Source organism: Anolis carolinensis, chromosome 3 (genome assembly GCF_035594765.1).
Source record: "Anolis carolinensis isolate JA03-04 chromosome 3, rAnoCar3.1.pri, whole genome shotgun sequence".
In the NCBI taxonomy this organism is placed as follows: Eukaryota; Metazoa; Chordata; class Lepidosauria; order Squamata; family Dactyloidae; genus Anolis; species Anolis carolinensis.
Window position 1 is genome coordinate 144,806,557 of NC_085843.1, and position 25,544 is coordinate 144,832,100.

Sequence of the window (25,544 nt, forward strand, 5' to 3'; positions counted from 1 at the left end):
GAGAGAAGGACGTTGCAAGGTTTGCATTGAGGGTGTTTCTCTGGTGGGTTTGGCTTGGAAGGGGGCTCATTAAGGCCCAATTAATTAATGCACTGAGCTGAGGCGAGGCGGCGGCGGCGGCGGCCATTTCCCCCCTCCGTCTTCCTCCTCCTCCTCGGCCTCCTTCCCCCTCGCCCCCTCCCATTGGCTGAGCCTCCCATTGGCTGAGGGGCAAAAGGAAAGGAGTTTGGGTGCTTTGCAAAAGCTCTTTTTTCTTAACGAAAAAAACGAAGAAATTAGAAAAAACGGCCTCTCGCGATTCGAAACCGCGATATCCAGACGTGTGGACAACCAAGGTTCGATATTGCTTCAAAACAATCGAAAATAACGAATCAATAACGGTAAACGGGGAAAACGAATTATTTGAGCAAGCCTAGTACTTACATTATACAAGGCACACCATGTCAGCCTCAGTGGAAGGCAAAGGCAAACCTGCTTTGAACAAATCTTACTGAGAAAAACCAATGGTAGGTTCACCTCAGGGCCTTCTAATTCAGAAATGCTTTGAAGACACACAGCAAAAACATTCCAATGAACATAATGGATTTTTAAAGTATGCAATTAATTAGAAGCAGGGCACTAAGGTAAGTGGCAATGAAGTCACTGTGCTTCTTGTCATAGTAGTCATCTTCTCACTTTTGGTCTTCCCCTACTTGTGATAAGAAGGAATAGGTGAGGTGGATAGATCGATAAGAAGAACTTTGAATGTATAGCATGGCTCCTATGTTTGCTGCTGTCTTGGTTTTTTAACATTTAAATCTATAGACCATCAGTGTTTTTCTTCAAATATTTTTGGGCCGCATATCTCGTCACGTTGCCCTGACTTGAGCTGCCCTGAAGGGAGAGGGGGCGGGATATAAATAAAACTTCATTATGAACTTTGAACATGTTATATAGCGCTGATAGTTGGCTATTTGACTTAGTACTAGAGGCTTTATCTACGATACAAAAATCATATCTTTTAATTGAGAACTTTCAAATACATTAAAATATATAAAATTAGGATACAAAATAAACTCCAAAGAGAGAAGGAAAAACCGATAAAATAATAATAATAATAAAAAGAATAATTTACTTCTGATTTTCTTAACAAGGGTTATAGATCTTTCTTTATCTGTTAGGCAGCAAGATATTAGAGCTGCCATACTTTTGCAAGATTCTAGTTTGATCTCATTGCAAAGTAGTGTAAGACAGTATGGGGAGTGGTTGTCTTTATTATGAATTCCTAGAAATGAGCTATTCCCTATGAAGAAGAAGAAGACAAACTTGACAAATAGAAAGGGAATATTTCATCCACATTTGGTCTGTATCTGCACTCAGCAAGTTACTCTGAGGTATTTCTTCCTGGTCACAGAGTTACCTGTGAAGGCCTGGCAGTCGCTCATCACATCTGCTGTCAAAATGGCACACCCATAAAAACAGTAAGGAGAGGGTAGATTAACCCTCTCTTTCTTGCTGGCTGCATAGGCAGCATTCCACTCTGATACACCAGAATGGGATAGCCCCATTCTGGGATATCCTCTGACTTTGCTAAAGTTGAAATAAGGGCAGAAAACCCAAGACACTTCACAAATGTCTTGGTATGTCATACCAAGACATTTGTGTGTTATTCAGTGTGGTTTTTGACATTTCAGAGGTTTTCATTAATTTAAACAAGCTCTTTGTTTTCATTTGCCAGAAAGAAGAAAAAGAAGGCGGGGGGGGGGAGTGGGCACTCTGAGAGTTTGCTCCTCCAAAACTAAATAAATATATACTACAAAAGAAGCATTTTAAGATGATGGTTCCTTTCTAATTGTTGCAATTAGGGAAATAAACTTTTAAAATATGATGCTTTTCATGCTGGCAGAGGAGGGCGAGAGACTGCAAACTCTCCATTGCATAGTTCACTTTGCCTTAGTATCTACATGCATGCATTGTGAAAGCTTGCTTCAGTTTATAGCATTCTCTTTGAAGACATACTTAAGAGGAACATGATCCTTTAAATAAAGTTACCAGTTCAGCTGACAGCCAAGCATGAGGGTGGGGGAAAGAAATAGTACTGCCAAGTTTGGGATTTCATTCCTCACTAATTTTAACAATTTTCTACTTTTGACAAGTAGCACAGTGCCAGTTTTGTGAAAAATCCATGTATATATTTTTGTGGTGAAAAATATTTGTGTGTAGAAGTATTATTTTATTGTGCTTCCAATGTGGTAAATGTTGTATTCTGTGCAAAATAATCACATGCAAATTTTAAGCAGAAAACATCATGTACTTAAAAATTTCTCACCAGTCCAGGTTTCTTCTTATTAGAATTTCCTGTCATTTGAAAATAAAAACACTGTAGGACCATTAATAAAAAGACTGCATATTACATCAAGAATATTTAATGATTCTGGGCTCTAGCTTTCCCTGTGTCGATATGTATATATTTTTTCCATGTTAGCTCTGTCAAATGGCAATCCTACTCCAAAGTTTTCTGGAAATCTGATGACCTCATCACATAGGATTTGGGAAGCATCCCAGTCTAGCAACACTGCACATCCCACAATGTTGCTGGACTTCTGGCAGGGGCCCCACCCACAATTGGAGTCATACAACACTTTCCTCCCAACACGGGAGCCTGTCCATGTTGTGCTGGCTACAATGAAGCCAGCACGGATCCTTGGCACTTGGATGATGCTTTCCAAGCATGATGAGGAAGCATTGCAAGCTCAATCCACATCAGCAATGTGGTCTACATAATCCAGGTGGGTTGAAAACAGTTTAGCCCTGCTGGATTATCATCTTCCCTTCCCTATCTTTGCTACCATTGCCTGGGAGAACTCTTAGCTGTCATGGGTGTCAAGTGTTAACATCAATAAAGATCCCCCACCAGGAAGAAGGAGGGTATGATAAGAACTGGAAAAGGAGATGCCATTGGAGACATCCAGGAACTACTTCTCAGTCACTTCAGATTTTTGGGTTTGTGTAACCTTAAGTTGCTTTTTAGAGCAGCTTACATTGAAGGCCCATCCAGACAGGCCAACAACAACAACAACATTATTTTTGTATCCCACCTCCATCTCCCCGAAGTGACTCGGGGTGGCTTACATGGGGCCAAGCCCGGGCAATTACAACAAACAGAATAAAAAAACATATCAAAATAAAAGTACAAAATTATACACATTAACACAGAATCAAAATGGTGACCATAGTATAGTTAAACATAGTTTAGGCACCAGAGTAAAAGTCATAAAAACATATCCCGGAACCTGTCTCATTTAACGACAGCTAAATGAATTAATTCAGAACATCTAAATGAATTAATTCAGAACAAACCAAGGTTTGCCTGGTTTATTCCCAATTAATTAAATACCCCATTAGATCTGGGTCATCTTGAAATGCCTGGGGAATACTGGAGTATTGGACCTATGGGAACTCACTTCCGGACAGTTCTGGGACTAGCCGGGGGGTGATCCCCATTGCCATCTCACATATTTTAAGATCCTGGAGCCCAAAGGTGTGGGATGGTACCCATCTCCTCCCTCCAAGACCAAAATTTACTACTAAAAGTTAAAGAAAACATACGTGGCCACCATAAATTCCCTGCTTGCACCCTCCTGGCATAAGAAAATTATGTGCCAGGAGACGGAGGGGAAGGGGTGAAGAGGGATATTCTTCCTCACTTCTTCCCATCTCCTGATGCATCATGTCCTCATGCCAGGAGGGTTAAGAGGAGGGAAATTATAATGGCCAGGCACATTTTCTTTAACTTTTAGGGTGAAATTGAAAGGATTCAGAGTGGCTGCATGTATCCCCTCCCTGCCCCTGCAAAAGCCCAGGTTTTTTGGGCGGAGTGGGAATTTAAATGTATGTTGGAGTGAGTTTTTTAAATGTGTTTCAGCACACATTTTAGTCCTGTCTGGAAGTGCCATGAGAGTTTTTTTATAGTCCAGTGACACTGACACATCTTTAGAATCCAAACAGCAGAATGTGGTTTGGAAAGAGAAGCAGCAATGTAGATTGATTAACATATCTTTCTCAAAATGTATTTCCTAGCTTTACCTTCTTAAACCTTGAAGAGAAGGTGTTATAACAGACAAGGGAGATGCTACAATGGGTATTAGCTACCTGTCTTATTTCTGGGGGTCTTCCAATGGCTGCAGTCCCTAGCAGGTGTGTACTTATGAAGAAGACAGTTCTTCAAATACCCAGGAGAAAGACCTGAGTGTTATAAATTAGTATCTAACTCTTTCTCTCCATCTGTATTTTTTCATAACACAAAAATGTATGCATATTGATTGTTAAAATATGTTCCTTTTGCTTAAAGAAGTACTGCAGTTTTCTCAGGTTTATCCTCTCCTCTTTTCACCAGTGTGATCACTCTTCTTGCTAACTTGCAGTATATAACAGCATGATGCACAGCATGTGACAGGAAAACTCAAAAATATGCACATTTAGCTACTTTTGCCTCCTGTATGAGTTTTCTGCATAGGTCTTAGAGGAGGCATTAGAGTTTCTCAGGAGGTAGAAACCATGCCTACTTTTTGAGAATATAATAACTATCATGAAAATATATTGTGAAGTTGTGCAAATCAGCACTTATGGTCATTTGACTTCAGTTAATTATGAACTGGAAATGTTTTTTATTCATTTTCAAATCTATCATGGATCTTCCAAAATGGTATATGATAGTGCCGCAGGGAGTAACTTGTATGCTTTCTTCTTTGACATATGGTACGGTGTGTATGTAGTTTCCCCCTTCCTTCATTTTACTGGCTAGTTTTACAAACAGCCCATTAATTTTTCATGCTGTAGCAGTTTTTTGGCATAACTTCTGTGAAACTCAACATTAGCTGACATGGCATTTTAAACTTTGATGAAATAAAAAAAATAAGACAAAAACAACCACTAGATTCAGGTCATTCTGCTGATGCTGCCATTCTGCTGATACTGCCTATGAGGATACGTGTGGGTGTGTGGATGTCTTGCATTTCTTTTTTTTATTCATTGATACATGTTCATAAAAAGTAGGGGTATTGTTTTAAAGAACCAGCTCAATTTCGTAGTTTGCCTCTTTTAAGATGAACATGATATTCCACATAGTGACCTTAAATTAAACAGAAAAGGTAATTTTAGAGTGGCCATATCAAAAACAATTGTTAGTTACTGGAACAAATAAGTAGAAGAGGATTAGAGGAATTATTTGTTGAGTTCAACAGTCAAAATCTCCATGGTTCATGCTAGTTTAGGGATATTAAGACTGGTAGTCCAAAAAGATTTGAGTGAAAGCATATATAGATGCAGCATCTTGAAGGACTTTATCAGACAGCGAAGGGCAAAGTGGTGGATAGCAGGGGAAATCATGGGGCAGTGGAGGGAACCGTCACACTCTGTTCCCTACTGTCGGGGTCTGTCCTCTTGGCTCCACTATCACAATGTTGCTGGCACAGAGCCCCATGGAGTCTTGACAGAAATAGTCCTGTGTTATGTGATATGTGATGGGCTCTGGGAGACTCCATGCTGGCAGTGGAGAGAAGACACTTCTCTCGCTGCATCTGATGAGGTCCTAAAGCACCCTTGACTTCATACTGGTATGTGAACCATTTATATAAACAGCACAGCAAATTTCAGAAAAGGCAGCAGTCATCTATACAGACCAATATAAGGTTTGTCACCCTATCTCGCTGAAAAAGGTCAAGTAAGACTGTCACAGGGAGCTTGAAACTGTCACTGGCAGTATATATATTTGAGCCATCTTGATGCGTTCTGAGAAATAGGCAAATTTAAACTAAATTAGATACAATAAATAGATGATATAGATAATGGCCTATTTCATAGCTAATGGTAAATCACAGAATAGTGTTACAAGAATAAAGCTTATATATCCCAGCCTCCAGATCTATCAATCTGTCTCAACCTATGTGTATATGTGGTCAAGGTATCCTCTGAATGCAGATAGAAACCTGCTTAGGAATTTTTTTACCCAGTCCACCAGGATGTACTGATGTGCATCACTATGACCATTCAGGATCAGGACTAGACCATGGCAGGACACATGAAATGGAGGCAGAGGGAAGAAAGCAAGTGTTCTCAAGGGGAAATTGTGGTTTCCCCTCTTGGGGTGGGTGCTAGTTTATTGTCTGGCCAGCTGTGATCTGGGTTTTTTAAATGCATTAGCACTAGCCCTATCCTGATAAGAGCTCTGCATGTTTTGGTGCTGGACTCCAGTCCTGCATGGGTTATAATCTGATTGGTTGCACTGGATTTTGCTACTTATTCTGGACTCAACAGTGATACTTTTTTAAAATACACTGTTTTGGGTTCAATGCATGCTTTGGCTTGAATTCAGAGTGTACTCTTTGTAGACACTCTGACCCAGAGCCACCTTCAAATTGCATTATAGTGTCTGTGTAGAAGCACAGCTGCATTTTATTATAGCTGCATTTGGAAATCCCTGCTTTATTCTGTTATTGAATGAAATGAGGAGCGAGATGGGATTTCAGATGGTGGTTTATTGGTTAATCATAGTTTCCTCATGTCAGACAGGATGAAACACCCAAAATTTGTGGGAACTTTTAATTTTCTCCAATCATTAGGGAGAAGAAGGAAACAGAAGCAAACAAATTTTAGGTTCACTGAACCTCATTCTTATTATGGTTTAGCACTATGAATAAAACCAGGCCAATATGTGGCTGCCCTCATTAAAATAATATATAAATGAAATTCATTTTGTTCAATCCTCTTTCCAAGAAAAATAGCCTATTAAGAAAGATGTAAAATATTGTCAACAGGAATAATAGTAAAAAAAAAAATGGTCAAGATCCACTTGCACATTTCCACAAGCAGAATCAGAAAGAGTGGGGAAGGGAGAATCTTTTCTCCTAACTCAAATTCCTTTGCTCTCCAAATGGCTCTAAAGAGCTAAAAGACAAAGTTTTGTCTAGAAACAGCAAGGAATTGATCATTTACACAATATCATTATGACACATACCTTTTAAAAATGCAAAATACATATCAGGAGAAGAAAGTTAGAAATATCAGTTAAACTTTTATAATTAGTCAAAATGTGAAAGAAAGAAAGAAAGAAAGAAAGAAAGAAAGAAAGAAAGAAAGAAAGAAAGAAAGAAAGAAAGGAAGAATTAGCAGTGTTGTCTCTTTAGCTTTAAAATTTAATTGCAGATTTTCTTAATTATAATCACCACTGTTGATTATATAGTTAAGGGATCAGGAACTGACCCCATCCTGACCGGTCTTTCATTAATTCACCCTTCTCCATCCCATATAAATGTAATCCATGGTTCAACTCTAAATCTGTATTAATGCAAACCTCAATTTACATGCCAACTACAGTAGAGTCTCACTTATCCAAGCTAAACGGGCCAGCAGAAGCTTGGATAAGCGAATATCTTGGATAATAAGGAGAGATTAAGGAAAAGCTTATTAAACATCAAATTAGGTTATGATTTGACAAATTAAGCACCGAAACATCATGTTTAACAACAAATTTGACAGAAAAAGTAGTTCAATATGCAGTAATGTTATGTTGTAATTACTGTATTTACGAATTTAGCACCAAAATATCACGATATATTGAAAACATTGACTACAAAAATGGCTTGGATAATCCAGAGGCTTGGATAAGCGAGGCTTGGATAAGTGAGACTCTACTGTAATATCAAATAGTGCTTAAAATGGGACACCCCCCCCCCAAAAAAAAGATGATACTTAATCAGGCAGTAATCATTAATATATGTAACAATAAGTGCATGGTAAAAGGCTACCAAAAGAAGATAAATAGGAATTTGTGCCCCAAAGGCTGAGAAATCACTTACAACATTGCAAAGAACATCACTGCAAACTTTCTTCTTAATCAAATTTCACTGTACTGTTTATTGTAAGAGTATCCATAACCAATTTAAGACCATCAGATGCAAAATAAAGAAACATGTTAACATCTGTTAAATACCATAGGAGTATATACTACCCTATTGACAACTCTTTTTCCATAATACTGAATTCTAATAATTCATCTTGCAGGATCATAAAATATAGTAACTCCAATGGCAACAGGGACTTTCAAACATACAAAATGGGATAGGCAGCTTCCTGTTCTGCATTGCTCATTCCTTGAAACTAGCTAAGCAACAATTCCCTTTAATAATACAAAGGTATTCCAGAAAATAGCAGTACCTGCTTAATGGTTCTACAATGATCACCTTAACTCTTCTGCTTGCCTTGGTATTTTAATTTCCAATGGTCTGATTAAGAGAAAGTAATAATGATGAAGCAGATGGTTGTCAGAAACCTGCTTACTCCAATCATGCAACTGAGAATTTAGTGAGCTGCTGTTTGCAGATTGGAACAGTTTGAAACATTTGCGTATTGAAAACACCAAGATTTTTTTTTAAAAAAAGTAGAATGTTTGGGGTTTATAATTCATCCTGTTTTTCTTTTCTTTTAATTTGTCCCTTCGCAGAAAGTTAAAGTGCATAAAATACATATTAGGCACAGGTCTCTGAGAGGCAAAGAATATCTCACAGGAGCTTCAAATTCTGTATAAACTTCCCCAGTTAACTTCTAAACATCCTGGAATAATTGGCTCCTCTGCTTCAAAAACAGGATGATTAATTAGATTTCAAATAGCTGAAGAATATTAGGCCAAACTCCCCAAGAGTATGCATTTGCCTTGAATACATTATCACCAAACCTACCATACTTCTTTGTTTTCTCGTGACAATCTTACGCTAAGGACGTCCAGTGATTGACGCAATTAGCAAACAAGTAAACCTGGAGCAATTTGGATAATTAGCTTGTTAGAACCTGTCAGATATAGATACACACACACACACACACACACACACACCACAACTAAGCAACTTTATAGTAGCCATATAAAACAACAAAGAATGAGAGAAAACAAGCATTCATTCATATTTCAAAAATCACACACACACATTACTTCCACCTGAGTCCCCATCTACACTACCATATAAAATCCATATTATTTGCTTTGAACTGGATTATATGGCAGTGTAGAAGGGTTCTGATTGATACATTTGAAATCTTAGGCCTCTTCTACACTGTCCTATATCCCATGATCCGATCCCAAATTATCTGCTTTAAACTGGATAATATGTGGCCCTTTCTACGCTGCCATATTTAGAGAGATAATAAGTAAAGGGGATAAGAAAAAATGTCAATATAGATTTCTTGCAGCCAGATTGACAACAGCAAAATCTTGGAAAAGTGAAAATGAACTATCTAAAAAGGACTGGAAAGAAAAGTTATTAGGCTATATTAAAATGGCCAAGATATCTAATGTTATCCAGGGAGGAAACAATGATGAGTTTGCCAAAAATTGGAGGCTGTCGTCTAAATATTTGGAAAAACAAGACAAATGTTGACTTTAAAGTAGCTGCAAGGGGAATTTACTAAAGTAATTATAAGGGTAGGTTTTATTAGATATATGATTCACAGTGAATAGTGACAGAAGTCGTAGGAAGTGGGTTCATGGATGTCAGGAAGGAGGGAAAGGATTTATTAGAATGTTGCAATGTACCTGTTTTGCTAATAAATGTAATTCTTGCTTTTGCTTGTCACTTGTATACAATGCAATTTAAAAAATGAATACACACAAAAAAGAAACTCCCATGCATTATGAATTCCCTCAGCTTTAAGAATTTCTGGCCATGGAATGTTACCCAGTGTTTTTTCTTAAATAAGGTTTTTTAAAGTCCAGTGTGTCTGTCTCTCACTGCCTTTGGATTCCTCTCCACCCTATATAATAAATTCCAAGAAGGCATGGTCACTAGCATGCAAAGATCCCATTACATCTATCCAGTTGACCAGTTATTCCCTGTGGATTTTGCAATATTTTTCTCCTGGTTTCAGTGATGCCTATTACATACTAGCCATGTACATGGTAACTCTTTCTGCCTTTTGATCCATGTTTTTGTACCATTTCTTTAATTCGGATGGCACATGATAAACCCCCCTCTGGTACGAAATAACCATGAAATGAAATGAAAGTTTGAATGGTCAGTGTTTGTGTGCCTCCTTTCATGAACACAGTTTAATCTTTTTTATTAATCTCCCAGCAAACAAAAAGTAAACCCCCCATTTACTCTCCTCTTTCACGAGGTCATCACTCTTCTTTATTTGCAAGTGGGAAGTCTCCTTAAAATGCCTTAGAGAGTTCATGCGTGGCTCCTCCTCCCTCCTCCTCACACACAACCTAATGCCCAGTCTCACTCGCTTCTTTTTTAACTGGCAGCAATGGGGGGAATTCCTCTCCCCTTCTCATCATTTTTTGCAATAGCATGGTTTGTCTTAGAGCTGCCATCTTGGATTCTTGCTTGCTGTTGTTGCTGCTGCCTCCATCTCTCATGTAAAGAAGGCACCTCCAACCCCTCCTCTTCCTCCTTCACACCTCTTACTTTAGAGTATGTCAGGCAGTAGCAGCAATGAGCCAAGGTTGCAGCTCCAGGAGCTGAGAAGGAGGGAGCAGGAGAGGGTAAGAGGCATGAAGGAGGAAGAGGAGGAGGCTGGAGATGCCTTCTTTGCATGAGAGATGGAGGAAGAGGAGGAGAGCATGGCTGCAAGCAAGGACCCAAGATGGGAAGGAGAAGAAGATAGCAGCAGCAGCAGCAAGCAAGGACCCAAGATGGCATCTCCAAGACAAACCATGCAATTTTCAAAAATGATGGGAAGGGGAAGGGAATCCCACCCCATTGCTGCCAGTTAAAAAGGAAATGAGTGGGGCTGGGCACTGAGATGTGTGGTGTGCGCGTAGACCCAAGGCAGCAGTGAGGGTGGGGGGGGAATGTATTTAAGGAAATTTTATTTATAGAGAAAAAAAATCCCTAAAAATTGGGGATGACCCAAACATTATAAAACTTGGTGTTCTAAGAGTGGTCGATGTGCCCTCCATGTCTGACGATTTTCACTCCTCTAGCCCTAAAACTGAGGGGAAGGAGAGACTGGGAAGGCTGCCCATGTTTGCCAATGGTCCAAAAAAATTTATTATTTCTGATCCGGAACAAAAAAGCTCATTCGAAAAGGCACCCATTTTTGAGAGATGAAAAAAATGAAAACAGGGCCTTACAAATGAAACAAACAGAAATGGATAGCAATTCTATACAAATGCAAAATACTATTACACACTATTTTAATTGCTGTATTAAGAGTTCATCTTTCTTATTTCCATGCTCTGTGCATCAGTGTAAAGTCATTCTCTGCTACTGCTTCCTTATTGTTTTCCCTCCCTGATAGATTCCTGAACTATCACACTTCTGCTCAGATCACTGAGGTTATTGCTACTTGGTTCTCCTTTATCTTCTAGAATGCTGCACCAATCTCTATGTAGCTCATTTCAAAATCCTCCTTTAAAGTTGATGAGGCTCCTAGCAAGTAATCAGTAGCTCCTTTCCAGAACTTAAACAATTTACTTTTGGAAATACAGCTCCCAGAATGCCTTGAAAAAGACAGCCTTTCTTCATATTTTCTGTAAGATGGTCCATAGAAGTCATTTTATGTATCAATTAATCAAATGCCTGAGGGAATTTCAGGGACAAGGGGGTCAAGGAACATTTTTGAGAATGGGTTAAGTTTTAGAACCCCATAAAGCTGGCTTGCTGTCCTTAAGAGCCATTCAGGAAGCTAGCCTGTCATTGCTGCTGGAGTAAGATTCAATTACTAGTCCAGTAAAATTTGGTACCTGGGTGATTAGGAGAGATAATTGATGTGTGTGCAGATTAAAAAGGAAAGGAAACAGCATGAGATAGTATAGAGACTGCAAGAAGAAATCTCACATAATAAAAAGAAGGCAATTGTAGAATACAACCAGGGATGTGTGCTCAATGAAAAAATGTTTCAGTACTTGTTATTAAATTAGGGGTGGCAGTGAATTGTTTTTAAAGTGTTTCTAAAATATTGTAAGGGGGTCCGTATCATTATTATAACAAAATTTTCATTATTTTTTTGTTAAGTACTTGTGCAAGTGGAGAAACTTCTGGGACTCCTTTCTCCCTCATTTGGGATGAAACTTGCTATAATTGTAGCACAGATTTACAATTCTATTCCCCCCAAGTTTAAGGACATTTCACATATCCACTATTTTTTGGGTGGGGGGATTTTTAAAAGGTTATTATGAACAACATTTTTTAACAAAACTACAAGAGCTATAATAATAAGTCTTTATTTATATCCCACTTTTCTTCCTAAACAGGACCCAAAGAGGCTCACAACATTTTAAAACAATATACATCAACCAAACATAAGCAGAAAAACCAACTTTACAACAAAAGATAAATAAACATTTAAAAATCATTTAACAAATACCAGATACCATTGTTGCAGGATCTCAACAGTTAAGATGATAAACTTCACTCGACTCACTGAAAGTTAGCCTTGCTGTCATTACGAATTTAATATCTACATTAAAAGCTTGCTTAAATAGGAAGGTCTTCAGCTGTTTTTTAACAGATGTCAAGGAAGGAGCTATTTTAATCTCCTTGGGGAGGGAGTTCCAAAGGAATGGGGTGGCCACCAAGAAGGCCCTCTCTCTTGCCACCACCAATCGCATTAGCAATAGTGACAGAAGACAGAGAAGGGCCTCTACAGAAGATTTTAAAGTTCAGGTGGGTATAAGTAGGACCTCAACCATGCCCAGAAATATATTGGAAGCCAGTGTAGGTGCTGTAGCAGAGTGGTGGTACGCTCCCTGGTCCAGCATCTGTGAGTAGCTGGACGGGTAATTGGACTAGTTCAAGTTTCCTGGCACTTTTCAGGGGTAGTCCCACATAGAGCCCATTACAGTAGTCAAATAAGATGTAACCAAGGCATAGACCACCATGGCCAAGTCCAGCTTCTCAAGGTATGGTTGCAGTTGGTGCACAAATTTTAGTTGTGCGAAGGCCCTCCTGGCCACTGTTGATACCTGAGCCTCCAGGCTTAGTGATAAGTCCAGAAGGATCCCAAGCTATGGACCTGTGTCTTCAGGGGGAATGTGACCCCATCCAGCACATGTTGCCACTCTATACCCTGATCTGCCAGGAGGACTGACCAGAAGGACCTCTGTCTTACCTGGAATCAATTTCAACTTATTTGTCCTCATTCAGTCCACAACAGCTGACAGGCACCGGTTCAGGGTATGGGCTGCTTCCTTGGCTTTTTGTGGAAGTGAGTAGTAGAGTTGGGTGTCATCTGCTTACAGATGACACCGAACTCCGAAACTCCAGATGATCTCTTCCAGTGGCTTCATGTAGATGTTAAACAACGTGGGGGACAATACTGAACCCTGAAGGACCCCACAGGACAATGGCCATGAGGTCGAGTAGGCATCCCCCAACACCACCATCTGGGTCCGTCTTTCCAGGAAGGAGTGCAACCACTGTAAAACAGTGCCCCCGAGTCCCATCCCAGCCAGGCGACCCAGAAGGATACCATGGTTGATGGTATTGAAGTCTGCAGAGAAGTCCAAGAGAACCAGCAGGGACATACTCCCCCTGTCAAGTTCTCTACACAGATCACCTACCAAGGTGACCAAAGCCATCTCTGTCCCATAGCTAGGCCTGAAACCAAACCAGAATGGATCTAGATAAACTGTTTCATCCAGGAATCCTTGAAGTTGTGAAGCCACCACCCGCTCCAGAACTTTGCCCAAAAAAGGGAGATTAGAGACTAGATGGTACTTCACCATTTCCATGGGATCCAATGATGGTCTTTTAAGTAGTAGTTTTACCACTGCCATTTTTAGGCTAGATGGAAATTTAGCTTGGCTGAGGAAAGCATTAGCCACCCTCTTCACCCAGCTGTCTCCTTGAGATTTTATTTTCAATGATAGAACATAAACAGGGCATCATTCCCCCCAAATTTCAGAAAGATTTGCACATCCACTGATTTTTTAGGGAATTTTAACCAACATAAACTTAACAGTACTATTTCACTGGAAAATTATAGTGGCCATCCAGTCCAGTCCAGGAAAAGCAGTCAAAGCACTCCCAACAGATGCCCATCCAGTCTTTGAAAATAAACTAGGTAAACTTTAGAGTTACTGCCTTTCAACTTTGCTACCTCACAGACTTGATTCAACTCTCAGCAATCTATTTTTATCTTGAAATCCCTTTAGAGAATAAATATGGGTTTTTCCCCACCCAAACCTTCATGGAGGAGAAGGTGGCACAAAGTGGTAAACAGGATTCTGAGAAATGTAGTTTAAGAAGGCGAGGACCCATGTGGCAGAGAATTCAAAAGGCCACACTCTAAACTTCTTTCTCCAGAAATCTGCTTGCTTCAGAATACTGTGGCCTGTCTGTATTAAAGCCTCAATGTGATGATCTCTGCCTGTCTCTCTCTCTGGCCATGTGTTGGAGGGGCTTATTCCTTACCCGGCCATTCAGTCAGGTATCCCTCCCCCCCCCTCACTGGCTCCCTTTGGGGAAAGAGCAAGGCTTCTTCCTCAACTCTGGGCCTCACCATCCTCCTCAGGGCCCTTTGAGGAAACCAAACTCAGCCCTTTTGGGGGAGAAGTGGCACCCGCGACAGAGACCTAGAGCCACTTATGAGACATACATAATTCTTCCAAAAAATCATAGATCAATATTTTGAGTCTTAAGTGTTTTTTGTGTGTGGGCACTACTCGCAGTTCAAAAATTGTGTCATATGTACAGATCTTATGAAATAGATCTGACATACGATGCACAAATGACGTTTTGCACAGCCCCAAAAAAATTACTATGTAGAGTCTGGATGGTTTTGCTGTCAGAGTAGCAGAAGACAACATTTGAAAGCAACCATAAACATGTCAAATGTTTATGTGAGGTTGCTGTGTATTCATATTTAAATGTGGTTGTGCATTGAAGAGAAATGCTTGGTGAGTGCTAGGATTTAAAAAATGAATGGTAATGTTTCTGAATGCTCCAGGATGTTCAAAAAGATGGTCTCTTGATGGAAGCAGATTCCTCAAAGATGTAGGGAATGGATCAAACAACCCTATGTCTAATTTAAAGTGAATGAGACGTTTCTTAATTCTTTCATGTCCCTGCCTTCATATACACCTCCCATACCCTAGTATTACCCTAATTCAACTATAAACAACATAAGAAAATTTACACAAATGTATTTATTATGGCACTAGCTTTTGTTAATTAGCATTCCAACCAACAACATGTTATCTCCTAATGTAATGGTACTTCTCTCTCTTCTCACTTGTACCTCAGTTTTGTACCTCCTCCTCAGTTTTATTCTACAGATCCAGTTCCTGTAATGACAAGAGAAATCCCTTTCATCCATGTTTTCTATTTTTGTATAGAACATAAATTACTGTGATTAATGGAATTTTGTGAATGTGTTTCTTCTCAAAGTGAAAGATGTTTATGGAGATATGAATGAGGCAGAAGATGAGGAGACTTCAAGAAACAGAACAGGAATTACTTGGTAGGCCTCTAAACTTTATCAGCCCCATGATGTGTGTGCATGCAAACAGTGTTTCATAATGTTATAGTGCATTATGTTTTCAGTCTGTGGAATAATCTTCTGATATGTTGACCTGAGAGTTAACTATCACAAAAGGGCATGTCATAGACAGAACGCCACCAAATAGAGTACAACACAGTTTATTGAAGTTACAGAACTGAAAAGTGCCCGTAGAAAACAAAGGACTAGGCAAACACTTGTCTTCAGTGAAAAAGTACACAAAACAGCTCCGTTTGAATTAAAACGGTTCGAAAGAATAAACCAGATGAAACAGGAGTTTAATCCGAACTAACTCAGAAGTGCTTACTTCAGCTTCGCAATTTAAACAAACAAAAGTTAGTAAACAAAGGTCAAAATGAACACAAAAAACTGGCAGCAGATTCCTATCTGCTACCCAAAAGCTACAGATGAGTAACTCAGGCTGTTACTCCTCCGTGCAACGAGCGAAATCCGGGTCCAGGCACATCAATCAGGATCACGGCGGTCAGCGGGGTCCCAGTCCGGTCCGAGGTCGAAAGCCAAGTGCAGGCGTCTAGAGTTCCACGAGTTCACCGATAGCCACAGAAGGGATAGTCCAAGGTCGTAGTCAGTCAGTCAGTCCAGCGTCAATCCAGAGTAGGTAATTAATGTCCGTCAAAAAGACGACGGAGGTCCAAGCTATCAAGATTAAACACAAGTTGCACAGAAAAACCCCATACAGTTCCTCCCGCCGTCTATGCCCAGTGTCCTTGGTAACTTACGTATCCAGCAACGAATCACACCCGTCTTCAGGAAGTTCCCCAACAAGAGCCCAAGCGTTCGTCCAGATTACCTTGCCCAACGCAATTAGCCATTGATCCTAAACCCCATTTTATCCCAGTTCATAACTCCTCATCGCTGTCAGCTGCTATCCTAATTCCAGGTGCCTCATCATCATCATCCTCATCAGAGCTAAAACACCTTTGACTACGCCCCACAGCATCCCCAGCTGTGGATCCCGCTCCATCCCTCCAACCCGTCCATGGGTCTGATCCTGCAACCCGCGAATCGCCTCCCATGCTAACATTGCCGGGGGCACCCAAATCCTCCCTCACACGAGTCCATTCCATGTCATCCTCCTCTGAACTAACCATTTCTTCCTCCATTCCCTCGGTAAAACCCTCAAATGAGTCTTCGTCAGTTGGTTCTGCAAATAAGTCCCGGAGCCGTTTCCTTTCTCGCTCCTCAAAAGAGTCTCTCTCGAGGAGTCTTACGACCCCGTCTCCCAGTACCGGAGCCAGAAGGCTCAACCATAACAGGGCACATACCCAAAGAATCTAAGGACTTCAACATTTCTGTTTGCTACTTAATTCCCTGCCTACACAAGGACACAATTGCTACATTAGATGTGATCTTTAATCATTAAACAAAGAATGCATACATTCTGCAAATATATTAAAATTCTTCTCTAAAATGTCCCAGTATAAAACAATCATTTTTAAAATCCAATTATATTTCTCTTTTACATTTATTAAAACACTAGTCTTTGCAAATCACTGCAGAGCTTGTAGCTGGTATTTAAGTAGATTTAGATGGTGCATATCCAAATGTAACACGTCGTTTAATTTTGCACAATTAAGCCTTGATGCAGCCAAGCAGAATTTTAGCAGTGGTTTAGTTTGCTTTAAAAAGGGATGGAATCCAAATACTGCAGACAATGCTAAGCTGCATGTACTTATATATAAACCTGGCAATTCGTTTATACTATGACTGTCTTGCAGTTTTAGCAATATCTTTTGTAACACTCTCTTCTCGTCTTCTTTAGGCCTGCAAAATACTCTAATCAGACATTCATCTGTAACATCTTCCATATGCAAATAGACTAAAGGAATTAGTATCATCACCACCGCCACTATATACCCTACCCTTCTGCATATAAGGTCAAGGTGATTGTTTCTGTATGAAGAGTTTCTATCTTGTACTTGCACCAATTAAGATAAGTAAAACACCTTTGGAACATGTCTTTAAGATTTTAGGGAGAGTCATAAGTGACTTGATACTCAATTTCACTTTTTCATCCTAAATCCAAAACAGCTGCATAAATTCTAAATGAGCACATATTTTCAGCACATGGGTTTGATGAAGACTAATAAAACAGAACTTAATTAAGACAAGGCAAAGAAGATGCCAATCAATGGGAAGAAGAGAAGTTACATCTGCATAAAGTTAAATTTGATTTAAAGATCTGTGCTTGTGCTTGGGATTAGTTCACTTCCCTTCTAAAAATTTTATTGTGATCCCCCATCAGAGCATTCATGATGGATATGTCTTTCATGAAATAATATCTATTCTAGAAACAAATTATGTAATAAATGTGGTCCCTGTTGCCTGACATATTTAGAAAATGTGATATTTTTGAACATATCTTGCACTAAAGTCTCTGATATCTAAGAGAGGAGATTGTCCTTGTTGAGACACAGATGCCTTAAAGAGCCACACACACTATCTAGTCCAACAAAAGTTTTATTGCAAAACAAATAAAAGCTCAGAGACACACTCACGAGGAGTCAGTCCAAGTCGAAGATCCACAGGTAACACGAACTCCAGGCTGCAGAACCCAGACCCAAAACCCAACACGAGAACAGGCAGCAACAAATACACACAATACAATAACGTAACCAACACTTTGCCTTCTGCAAAGGTTCCCCATTTCAGAGCCTACTTTTATCTTACACATCATCATCCGATGACGAGCTGGCCTCCACCCCATCATCATCTCTTACAGCTGTCCTTGTCTTCACATGTGAACCTCTGTTTCCATCCCTCCAACTCCTCCATTTCTTGTCAAGACTTAGGCTTCCCCATGATTCAGATGTATCTCCCATTTGCCAATTCTCATGTTCTGAAAACCCCACTAACGTGTCAATAGAGGTTGGCTCTGCTCATACATCCCTTACCTCTTGTACCTTAGTCCAATCCACTGTGTCCTCCCCATCCTCATCACTCCCAGAGAAACCCATAAACGAATCATCATCTGTGGGAGCAGTAAGTATATCCCGGATCTTCTTCCTCTCCCGTTCTTCATCTGATTCCTGCTCCCGAGTAACCCTCTTTGTGCCTCTATTCCCATCCACCACATATCCTTCATTGACTCCCCGCCACTAGAAAACCCTTCAAATGAGTTTTCATCAGTAGGTGACATAAGTATATCCCGGATCCTTTTCCTTTGCTGTTCTTCATCTGACTCCTGCTCGCGAGTAGCCCTTTTCCCCCTTCTGGTACTCATACTACTGCTTGCAACATTACTTACAGGCTCTACTACAACATGTGACATTGAGATTGGTGTGTGGAAAGCAAGTCAGAATCTGAAAGGCAGTAGTTTTCCAGCATCTTTTTTTTTTCTTGGCTTTTACATAACTGCCACACAACATTAGGAGGTAAGTCTATTCAAGGACTAGAGAAGTTAAGGAAGTGGCATGGAGAAAAAAAATGTTGTGCCTTTCACTTTCATGTTTTTTTTCCTCTTGATCATGTGAATATCTTTTTCCATCCATGGTTCATGATATTGTCCTCCCAAGGCATCCTTCAAGCCCTGGAGGTGCAGCTATGTCTGTTTACTTGCCACAGGGAAGGGAATGTTGGAGTCAACCAGGTAGAGCTCAGAAGCAATTTTTCAGCTGAGGAAAGATAAACAAGTTTCCTTAGAAATGCAAGCAATCGCTTTTCTCTTGATGTAGAACAGAAGCCAGGAAAGGGGCTACATGATCACCTCTGTCCCTCCTGCTCTATCCAGGAAATTGTTATGGTAGTTTCCATGGGGTTTCCCAACTGCTGTAGGATGATTGGATATTGCACAGAAAGGTTATGAATACAGGCTATCCAAAACAATAAAAAATCCAACACTGTTTGCATGGGAGGCTAAAATAGTGATGGCTTTACTTTCCTGTAGTTCAATGTACACAAACTTTGTATCATACACAAAATTATTTTAAAATATTGTGTATAAAATTACCTTCAGGCTATGTGTATAAGATATACAGTAGAGTCTCGCTTATCCAAGTGCTGCTTATCCAAGGTTCTGTATTATCCAACACAGTTTGCCTTTTAGTAGTCAATGTTTTTGTAGTCAATTTTCAATAAATTGCAAAATTTTGGTGCTAAATTCATAAATACAGTAATTATTACATAACATTATCGTATACTGAACTGCTTTTTTCTATCCATTTGTTGTAAAGCATGATGTTTTGATGCTTAATTTGTAAAATCATAACATAATTTGATGTTTAATAGGCTTTTCCTTAATCCCTCCTTATTATCCAACATTTTCACTTATCCAATGTTCTGTTGGCCTGTTTATGTTGGATAAGTGAGACTACTGTATATGGATGATTAATTATTCCCTTATCCAAAATATCTCATTACGTTTATGCAAGTTTTCCAGAATCTGCAAAAATATGAAATATTGAACACTTTTGGTCCAAGCATTTCAGATAAGGGATATTCAAACTGTATGTGCTTGTACTTAGGATATTCATTTTGTAAACCTGAAATACGTGCATGTGTGTTAGCAATGAGATTCTTGCCATTCACTCTGGAAACATCACAACAATATTTCTGAGAACTGTGTGGATTCCCAAACCTTAGTAATGCAAGGTCTTTCTGGGATGTTTTATACTTGGTTGCTTCTTTTCCATGTTTTTAGTCATACATATGATTTTTTTAAAAAAAAGTCTCATAAGAACTATTTACTTATTATTAAATGTTTAACTGTTATTTAAATGTGTACTTAATGTTTAAATATGTCTTCAAATTTTAATTGATGACACTAAGCAATCTAAATAGCTGGCTTCCACACTTTAACCTAAGAATTGCACATCAGGCCATTTCTAAAGGCTGACTCAGAAAATTATATGTTCTGAAGATGAATTTCAAGCCAGTACATGTAAGAAAAAGTCAAACCCAACAATGTAAAATTCAACAATGGCCAGAATCTTGAACCAGGAGACTTACCCATATCATTTCACCCCATACCCCACTGCCACCCTGCAAAAGCCTAAGCTTCTAAGCAGCACAATCTCCCCTGATATAGGCATGTCTCTGTTGTCAGAGAGCAGGGGGACAAGCAGGGTTGCATCCAGCTATTTTTATATAACTGGGTATGCTGATAGGCATCTATAGATACAGTTGCAAATGATATATTTACAGTGCATCCAGTAACACGAAAATAGCTTGACATATACCTGCGGACCCCTACTCTTCAACAACATAGAAATAACTTTATTAGAAGCTGGTCTCCTTACAAGGTGGGTTTTGGTTGGAAATTAATTGTGATCTATACAGTGGCCATAACAGTCAGGTGTGGCATTGTAAATCTGGTTTATGCATTATTTTTAAAAACAATATTTTCATATAGGTTTTCATAAAACTAGTTTTCTCATGCTGGTTTAATATCACTCTGTTCCTATTACAATGTCATCATTTTTGGTCATAGAAGTAACCATTGTTTTTAAAAAGAGGGAAAAAAAGTGAACACACTATGTGGTCACTGACAGAATAAATTCAAGCAACAACAGAAAAACACTAGGAAGCATTACCTTAGGTATCTCTGCCATTTCAAACTCAGTTCTTACTGTTATCGTGATGTCATCAAAAACCTTTGATGTATGTGTCTGGCTGTGCAGACTACTTTCTCTGATGACTGCACATACCCTTAAAGCTTTTACCCCCTTGATGTACTTGTCTAGCCTTAGAGCCTAGCTCAAAGGGTGCATGATGTATGAGATTTTTCAGCAAAAGCTTTTGAACAGCCTACGTTTCCTTGTTGGGCTCTGAGCATTGCTTGGAGGGGGTGTATATGCACACATACACATAAATGCATACATCTGTGAGTATACACTGAGTCATTTTTCAGAATTCAAGCTAACATACTTTAGAGCTGAAATAACATAGACTTTGATATTATTTCTTCTTGCTCCCAATCCTGCAAAACCAAAAAACCTGGGGAACACAATTATGATTTGGGTGTGTTTATTGTGGTAATATGTAGCAACTAAACCAAGACCAATCCAGATCCTTGAAATAAAAAATAGTGTGCAATGTTTTTTGTAAAATAATTTGCTATGCTAGGGAGAAGAGTGCATGTACTGTGCCCATTAGTTGATTGCAGCTTTCTTTGTTTTTAATTAAGACTACTTTTGTGTCATTTTATCCTATGGAATTGATAAGATGTTCTCTGCATGAGTTTAGTACATGTGACAATTCTAGCAAACATTATAGGAGGTAAGCTGGGAGATTAAATGTAGAATGATTGGCTTCTGGAGAAAAAGGAAAAGAATGGTGGGAAGGGTGCAAATCTAGCTCAGAAACAGAAGACAAAAGATTTGGAAAGAAACCTAAACTCCCTAAAATAAAGAAATATATAAAAAATTCAGGGCAATTGAATAGTTTAAACTTATTTACATCATTATAGTAGCTTATGCTGATTTGCTTAGACTGGTTGCCTATTACTGGAATTCTGCTGGTGATACCTGTGTATGTAATTTGGAATTATATGATATCCTGCTCACTAGCTCCTTATACATTATCCTAATCTTTTCCATCAGCTTTCAAGCTCTAATAACACACTACACATATATTGTTGGTAGTGTTGGATAGGTGTATTTTATTTCTCAAGTGAATCACAGAGCTGCAATGAGCCCTGAAACAGAGGAGAAAGGAAAAGAGACAACAAATAACTTTAGCCAAAGAATCTACCAAACTGCAGCACTGTTTTCAGTACAACCTACTCACAGCATTGATATAGATCAGTGGTTCTCAACCTGTGGGTCCCCAGATGTTTTGTCCTACAACTCTCAGAAATCCCAGCTAGTTTACCAGCTGTTAGGATTTCTGGGAGTTGAAGGCCAAAATATCTGGGGACCCACAGGCTGAAAACCACTGATCTAGATTAAAGTTTTATTCCAAGCATTAGTATTTTATAGAACTTCAGATTTATGCAGACAACAACAAAGTGTCTGTTAACAATATATGATGCATATGCAATAATTCTTATTTCAGGTCTACGTGGTCCAGCACAGGATGTATCCAGAGTTTATTTGTTGTTTAAGAGGATGTTCTCAGGGCCTGGCACTGTTTTTGGTTATTGGCTCTGAGCACACATGGTATGCAGTTACAGTATTTCTAATATAGCAGAATGACAAAGCTCAGAAAACAATAGAGGGCAAGAGTAGACGTCTATAGTCAAGATGGAAGCAGATCATTATACAATTGAATCTTTCCGATTGAAGGAGGATGGTGGGGTGAGGAGATGAAACAGCAGTCATCCTGGGTGCAGTTCGGTAATCTGGGAGACAACCTATTGCATAACCCATTGGAAAATAACTGCACCCAGTCTCCTTTTGGCAAATCTGAATCTCCATGAATATGTGGAGACCACCTTTTGAAAACCACTAGTCAAGAAAAGCATGACCTTATTAGAAGTCAACTCTTTGAACAAATGATATTCAAGTATTCATGTAATGGCACACAGGTAATTCAGCTGTTAAACTGAAGAACCATGTCTTTAAACTGCCAAGGATAAAGACATGCCACTACAAAAATATATTTGGTTAGCAGAGGATGGTTGTTTCTTTACAGCTGTAATTGCCCCAAACATATACACTCCCTTGAAACCCCTTAGTTTGAAATATGCACTCAGAGATTTTAAAAAAGTCTTCTTTGAAAAATAACATATCTTGTTTACTCATAAACATCTTGTATTAATTCACCATACAGGCACATTTTTTATTGAATTTCAGTTATAGATAGGATATAGCTTCTCTCTGTGTTAAGTACATAGGGTAGCATTCTTTATCAATAGTCCAAAGTATTTAGGTATAGTTGTACTCACTGAAGTCCATAAGTCATACTGTATCCATTAAAGTTTTCTCTACTAAAGTCCAAACAGAAAAGCATGCTTGCATTGAAGATCAAACACATACATGCATTCACCTTCTCTGATGTCTGATACAAGACTGAATACAAAATGGAGTTCTGGGTTTGAAAATCCTCAGTACAATCACATGGCTATTGCTCTTCCCACACCAAAGAAGTACAAACTGGCAAATCAACATACACATAGAATACAGGTTAACAAATATATACACATAAACAAATACATAGTTAAAGGCTTGGGAAGTTGCTATTTCCAACACAATCTTCATTTCTTTCTCCTACTGCACAACTGTAGGTGGATGTTGCCTAAATGTTTACATCTATCTTTAATCTCTAAATGTTGGTGGCAGTGCCCCAGGGCTTGAACATTTATGTCCAGAGCCAGTAGTAGCACATACCTGCACATGCAAAGTGTAATGTCTGCACACTATAATGCAGGATCTCAGCTTATACATTTCTTCTTTACCCAAAATATCTTCACATAACTTATTTTGAAGGAAAATCCAGAAGCACATTCTTTTTCAAACAGAAAGTATATTCTCTAGAATTAGTATACTCCTTTACCCAGGAAGTATTTTATTTTAAGTAATATGTTGTCACGCCCGTGGCAACGGAGCACCAAGAACCTGACGCAGAGACCAATATCTATCTAATATCTTTATTAAGTAAATATATAAAAGTAATAAAAACAAGTGAAGAATATAGTTCAGAAGCAGACCTATCAAATGAGGTCAAATATAGTCCCAAAATGGGATGGATGCCGGATATTATTTCATCTCCGCAACGAAAGCAATCTATTCAGACCAAACAGCGAAAATAATCATGAATGGTCAGTTATCCAATAGTATAAACATACAGAAAGGGACAAGACAGGGGTGCCCACTTTCCCCGCTACTGTTCATCCTGATGTTGGAAATCCTACTGGAGGCTATTAGGAAAAATAGCGACCTTAAGGGGCTCAGGATCAAGAATCACAGTTATAAAACACGCGCGTTTGCGGACGATATCGTCTGTTTAATAGAGAACCCCTTTGAGCAGTTTGACTCCTGGTGGGGAACAATAGCCAATTTTGGAGAAGTGACAGGGTTTAGGATAAACCGAGAGAAAACCAAAATTCTAACTAAGAACATGACACAAGAAAATAAAGAGAAGCTAAAGAAGAAATCGGGTATTGAAATAGTGAAAAAGATCAAGTACCTAGGGATAGAACTAACGGCGAGCAACGCTCAGCTCCAAAAAAATAACTATGAAAAGAGATGGAGGGAGATGAAAAACAAAATGAATAGGTGGAGATCGCTAAAACTCTCTCTCATAGGAAAAATAGCAACAGTTAAAATGAAGATTTTGCCCGAGGCACTTTTTTTGTTCCAAAATATACCGATTCTGAGAAACCAAAAAATTTTAAAAACCTGGCAAAAAGATATTAACAATTTTTTATGGGAAGGCAAAAAAGCTAGAATCGCTTTCAAATATCTGAAAGATGATACGAGAAGAGGAGGCCTGGGGCTCCCAGATCTATCGTTATACTACGAGGCAGCGAGTCTAAGCTGGGTTAAGAGCTGGTCAAACCTGAAGGATAAAAAAATGCTAGATTTAGAAGGACATGACTTAAACAAAGGATGGCACAGTTATCTATGGAGGGAGAAAAGTAAAAAGGAAAAGTGTTTTAAACAACATTTTATAAGAGCAGCACTAATAAGAACATGGGACAAATATAAAAGAAGATTTTACAACAAGGTCCCGATGTGGCTCTTGCCGATGGAGGCAGAACACATGAGGGAACTCCCAAAGAGAAAATGGTTAACATACAGACAGCTCCTAAACATAGAAAATCAGGAACATAGGCTGAAAAGTTACGAGGATGTTAAACAATTGGAACCATCCATGTCATGGTTAAATTACTGGCAACTAAAAGAAAGTTTTAAAGAAGACCAGAAAATAGGTTTTGAGCAAAGGGATACAGGATGGGATAGAGTGTTAAAATCCGACAATAAAACCATAAAAATATTGTATCAACAGCTATTAACATGGGAAACGGAAGAAGATCAGGTTAAAGAAGTCATGATAAAATGGGCTAAAGAGGTGGGCCGTTCGATAAATATGTCGGAATGGGAAAGGATATGGAATAAAAATATCAAATATACATATGCAGTAGAGTTAAAGGAAAACTGGTACAA